This window comes from Suricata suricatta, chromosome 10 (assembly GCF_006229205.1).
Source record: "Suricata suricatta isolate VVHF042 chromosome 10, meerkat_22Aug2017_6uvM2_HiC, whole genome shotgun sequence".
In the NCBI taxonomy this organism is placed as follows: Eukaryota; Metazoa; Chordata; class Mammalia; order Carnivora; family Herpestidae; genus Suricata; species Suricata suricatta.
The window spans coordinates 49,484,199-49,489,883 of record NC_043709.1 but is presented as its reverse complement, the minus strand read 5'-3'; positions in this window follow the sequence as shown (position 1 = coordinate 49,489,883).

Below are 5,685 nucleotides of genomic sequence, written 5' to 3'. Positions count from 1 at the left end.
AAATAATATGTTCTAATGTCAGACCAGAGCAATTTTAGAGGCAAAGCTGGAAATAGTTCAGAGCTATTTCTTCCATATTTATAACATCATTGCTTGCTTAAGGTATGGATTTCTTGATGTAATTTTGTTTATTGATGTGAAGTATCATGAAATTAGCTGAGCATCATTTGATTTGTTTGGGAAATGTTTTTATGGTTTTAATGCTTTGCTATGACTTCAAACACTGGAGTAAATGTCTCTTGGGGGCTCTTTTCACTAAGTATCTTGAGTTTTCAGAGCTTTAGTTGTGATATAATTACATATTTTCATTAATCAAGCCAATTTTACTTGTAGTTCTGCTTGTAATTATCTGTTACCACTGGGAGCAGAATATAATAGTATTTAGAAGGATCTTTTTCCCCCCTTTTTTCATTTTATGCTGCTGTGGAAAGATAAGTGGTTGATAGTTTTATTTGATAGTTTCCATTTGTTTTTCCTATGAGAGCTGAAACATGTGTAAAGTCTTCCCTAACCACCCCCTCCTTGAACAACCCTCATTCTCTCCTCCTAACCCCATCTGCAGGGTCAGTCAACAGCACTCATTTATGAAGCACTTATTACACTATGGGAAGTCACAAAAGAAGACTATACTCTCCTTTTCAATATTCTATTACTGTTGAGAATTCAGGACCCAAATCTTACTCCACAGTTCTATTATCCCAAAGTTCCCCCTACTCTTTTTCGCTCAGGGGGCAGCCTCCACTCGGCCACAGTGCGATCATTGAGGCTGACCTTAGTCTTCCACCTGTCTTCTCCAAAATGCTTCCCAGCTGTATGACGGTGGGCCTTCTGGTTTTACCTTGGGCTGTTTTGGGGTACTGTTGGTCATCAGTTCTGAATCGCAGTCTGCCCCTATCTTTCCAAAAGGAGTGGGTTGAAACCAGTCTGCTTTCTCCTTGTTGTCTTGATCTTTCAGCCTCTAGGAGTGAGACATTAGCACCTGGTGAAGGAGATTCCAGACAGAATCACTGAGCAGGAGAGATACAGGTTAAAGCTCTGCAGCTCTATTTTGGGCTCTCACTTGCATCTCCCAGGGGAGAAGACCTCAAGGGCTGGGAGCTTTTAGACAGAGAAAGTCACCCTCCTGAATGCTCCTGCCTGCCCTGCTTTCAGTTTTGTATTACCACCTCAAAAAGCTTTCCTTCTTTCAGCTAGCCCTGTTCCTCCACTGAAAGGGACGTCCTTGTCAGAGCACATGCGTATGCATGTGTATGCATGCGTGAAGGTAGGGGCTTATAGACTGAGGGTCCTCCAATTCATGTTCTTTATTCAGTAATTCTCTCCAAGGCAGCTGTGAGCTGGTGGCTTCCTTGCTGATGAACCCACATGTTAAGCGAGCGTGCACACACACATTCATATAGATTGTACTGGATTGGGGGCGCCTGGGTGGCTCAGTTGGTTGAGCGTCCAACTTCAGCTCAGGTCATGATCTCACAATCCATGGGTTCGAGCCTGCTTCGGATTTGGTGTCTCCCTCTCTCTCTCTGCCCCTCCCCCACTCACTCTCTGTCTCTCAAAATAAAATAAAGTCTGAAAGAAAAAAAAAAGATTGTGCTAGATTGTATAAAATTCAAATATCGAGAATGGAATATAGCCACAATATTAGTAAGACTCATTCCCTGGCTGGAAAGTAAGTAGGTCTGTAAAGAACTATTTGTCATCTTTTTTTTTTTTTTACATCTTTATGAATCTTTTCAGGAGCCACAAAAGAGCAGGACTAGTTCTTAATGACTTTCTCTCCCTTTCACAGTGGTCACATTGCACAAGTTTTATTTCAGAAACTGCCTTGGAAAAATATGAGGATGAAGGTAGGAAGAAGTTCACCAGTTTCTCTTTAGGGTTGCCAGGTTTAGCAAATAAAAATATAAGCTGCCCAGTTAAGCAGAGTTTCAGATAAACTGCATAATGCTCCATAAAATACTTAAGATCTACTAAAAATTATTTGGTGTTCATTTAGAATTCAGATTTATCTGGGTCTCCTGCATTTTTTTCTGGCAACTCTTTTCCTACCATAATACCTTGTTTATCTTTAGTCTTACTGCTAATATCTTGGACTAGGGACTCTAACTCCAACCTGGGTATCTGAACCTGCCCGGGGGCGGGGGGGGGGGGGCTACCCAACACTTCTCTTCTGATTTCCCCTCAGCCTGCTACACACTAATTTTTAAAAACTGCTATTTTCATTATATTTCTCATCCACACCAGAAAGTATGATGCTCCTGTGACTTTCCAAAGTGATTTTCACTATGCAATTGTATACCAGATTTTGTGTGTATGTCTGTTATGCCTTTCTCTTTTATCAGAATCTCAAAGAGGTATCTTCGAGCTATGTGAAGAACTGTGGCTCATACAAAGAAACAAAAGTGGGTGAGTTTAGAAAGATGCACCTTGGCCTGAATCATGATTTTTCCTTTAGGTGGGAAGCCCCCTCATATCATTTGCCTCCTGCAACATCTTGCAAGATAGGCAGGTCAGGCATTATTACTTTCACTTCAAAGATAAGGTCACTAAATCCCAGAGATGCAAATTGCAGAGTCACAAACAACTATTAATGGCATAATCAGAGTTTGAATAGCAATCTGCCAACTGAAGTTGAATTCTCTATTTTTATGGACCACCAGCTTTAAAAAATATAAAGTCAACTTTGATACAATATATTAAGAAACATAAAAAAATTGTGTAATGTTTATTTTTGAGAGAAAGAGAGAGCAAGAGAGAGCGAGCGCACAAGTGGGGGGGGGAGCAAAGAGAGAAAGGGAGACACAGAATCTAAAGCAGGCTCCACGCTCTGTGCTGTCAGTATAGAGCTTGACATTGGGCTCAAACCCATGACCTGTGAGATCATGACCTGAGCTGAAGCCGGAAGCTGGACACTTACCCGACTGAGCCACCCAGGCGCCCCTTTATTCTTTTTTTATGGCTGAAATAGCCACCTCTTCTTTTCTTGTTTGTCAATCGATGGACATTTGGGCTGCTTTTATAGTCTGCCTATTGTATAACGCGGTAACAAACATGAGAGTGCAAGTATTGCTTTGAATTAATGTTTTTGTATTTTGGGGGTAAATATCCAGTAGTGTAATTCCTGGATCGTAGGGTGATTCTATTTTTAACTTTTTGAGGAAACTCCATACTGTTTTCTAAAATGGCAGCACCGATTTACATAGTCACCAACAGTTTGAAAAGAAAACCTATGGACTTCTCACGGCTTGGATATCATTTCTGTGCGGTCTGTAGCCCAGCCATCCTCTACACATGGCGGCTTTCACATTTAATCGTCTAGATGAACATTATCTCGTGTGTCTAAAAGTCACTGGACACTTAACACGTGAAAACTGAGCTGCTAGTATACTACCCCATCACCTACTTCCACATCATCCCTATCTTATGAAATGGCAATTCTGTAATGCTCAGGGGGGGGAATGTTTAGAGATATTTTCATTCTTTCAAACCCTACATTTGGTATATCAGCAAATCTTGCGGGCCCTCCTTTCAAATATATCTTTGGTTTGATCACTTTTTGCCACATCCACTGCTTCCCTACCACAAATCACCATTCTCTCTCACCTGGGTATCTCCTGACTGGTCTCCCCTTCTGTCTCTGCACTCCTTAACAGAACAGCTAAAGAAATTCTCTGTTGAAATGTAAATCAGATCCTGTGGCTCTTGTAATGCCCACCATAGCTTCCCATCTCACTACAAAAGAAGCCAAAGTCCTTATTTCACTCCCCAGCACCCCGCCCCCAGCCCCCTGGGTGGTCCTCCTACGGGGCAATGTGCTTTGGGTGTGGGCTTTTCGCTTGCTGCTTCTCCTCTCTCAGACACCGGCATGACTTCCTTCTTTCTTGTAAGTCTTTAATGTTACTCCCCAACACTTTTAGCAACCTCCCCTGCCTTATTTCTCTTATTTGCAGTTACCACTTTAACATACTAAATATTTTAGGGGCACTTGGGTGGTTCAGTCTGTTGAACGTCTGACTTTGGCTCAGGTCATGATTTCATGGTTTGGGAGTTTGAGCCCCGTCTCGGGCTCTGTGCTGACAGCTCAGAGCCTGGAGCTTGCTTCTGATTCTGTATGTGTCTCTCTCTTTCTCTCTAAACTAAAAAAAACCCAAAAAACAAAAAACTCAAATTTAAAAACGTTAAAAAAACATACTAATGTTTTGCCTGTTTATCTTCTACCCAGCTCATAGTAAGCATTAAGTAAATATTTGAATAAATGAGTGTGAAGATGATTTTCCTGTGTTGGAGATATTTTAAAAATTTCATTATATATTTTGAGGCAAATCTAAAAGTGTTTTTCACAAACAGTTTGAATAATCATAAGTGTGTGTAGCCTTCTAATCTGATTACTTTGAGGAAGTAAAGACTGAAAAACATAGTTGAGAAATATTTACTGTTGGTAAACCTGGATGAAATATAAAAAGTATTGGAAGAAAACACGGGTTGAATGGATTACTAAATCTGAACAGACTTCCTTAAGAGGTGATTATGAATACAAATATAGGACTCTGAGCTGTGCAGAGAAACTATGAGTCATTTCAGACACAGGAAATCATGTCAGATAAAGCTTAAAGGCAAAGAGTGACTCGGGTGATTGAAAGTTGGTAAGTGATGGTAAAGGTTAATAATACCAGTATTATGATATTTATTAAGGACTTACCATTAGGTAGCATGAGACTGTGCTAAGCATCATGCATGGTAATATCTTTATTTTTTCATTCTACAGAAAAAATGTCAAAGCTTAGAGTAGTTAAGTAACTTGCCTATTGTCCCATGAGCATTAATGGTGGAGGCCATGCAAAATTTAGGTCTATCTGATGCCAAAGTTCAAATCCCTGACTACGGAGTAGTCTGATTATGAGATTAGGTTCTAATGGCAGCTTGCAGGGTGAAATTTTGGCAGAGGTAAAACTACTGCAGAAAATTCTGTAAGGAGACCATTTTAGAGAGCAACACACCATTTCCCAGAAAGCCCAGCACAGCCAGGATTTCCTCCCCCACTGAATCAGACTGTAACTGCTTTGGCTGAACAACGCATGAAGGTAGTTTGCAGTTAGGGACAAATTGTGCATGGTCTGAAAAATAGACACTTTTGAACACTGGATGCACACATTGTGGGATTAGATGCTCTCGATAGAGGAAGCTCTAAGAGACTGAGTGAAAGAATCAAGTCTTCCATCAAAATTTTCCCGTACAGCTTCAGTTGTTCATTCTTGCTCCTTCCCCTTCTCTCTCTCATATTCTGTGTATGTATGTAGTTGATGTAGCACATTCCACTTTATGTGATACAATCTTGCTAACAGTCAAGCAGCTTTGCTGGTCTAGAGAGGATTATTTAATTCTCTACAATATTGAAAATCTTGTTGTCAAATAGTTATTGTTTGTTGTAGCATATCCACATAGCCAAAGCTGCTAGAATCAGGCAGCGCATCAGTCATGGGAATACAGCCAATCTCTCCAGAATTAACAAAACGGATGGCTTCCACTGTGTAAAATAATAGAGAGAAAATTCCAAGTGTCTCCCTTAGCCAGTCAGCATTGACTCTGTATCCCTCATGTTGCTGAGACTAGTTCTCCACTCTACTCTCACCCCAGCACATTGAGGCAGGGGGCACGCTCTACCAACCAGTAGAAAAGTGTTCTCAG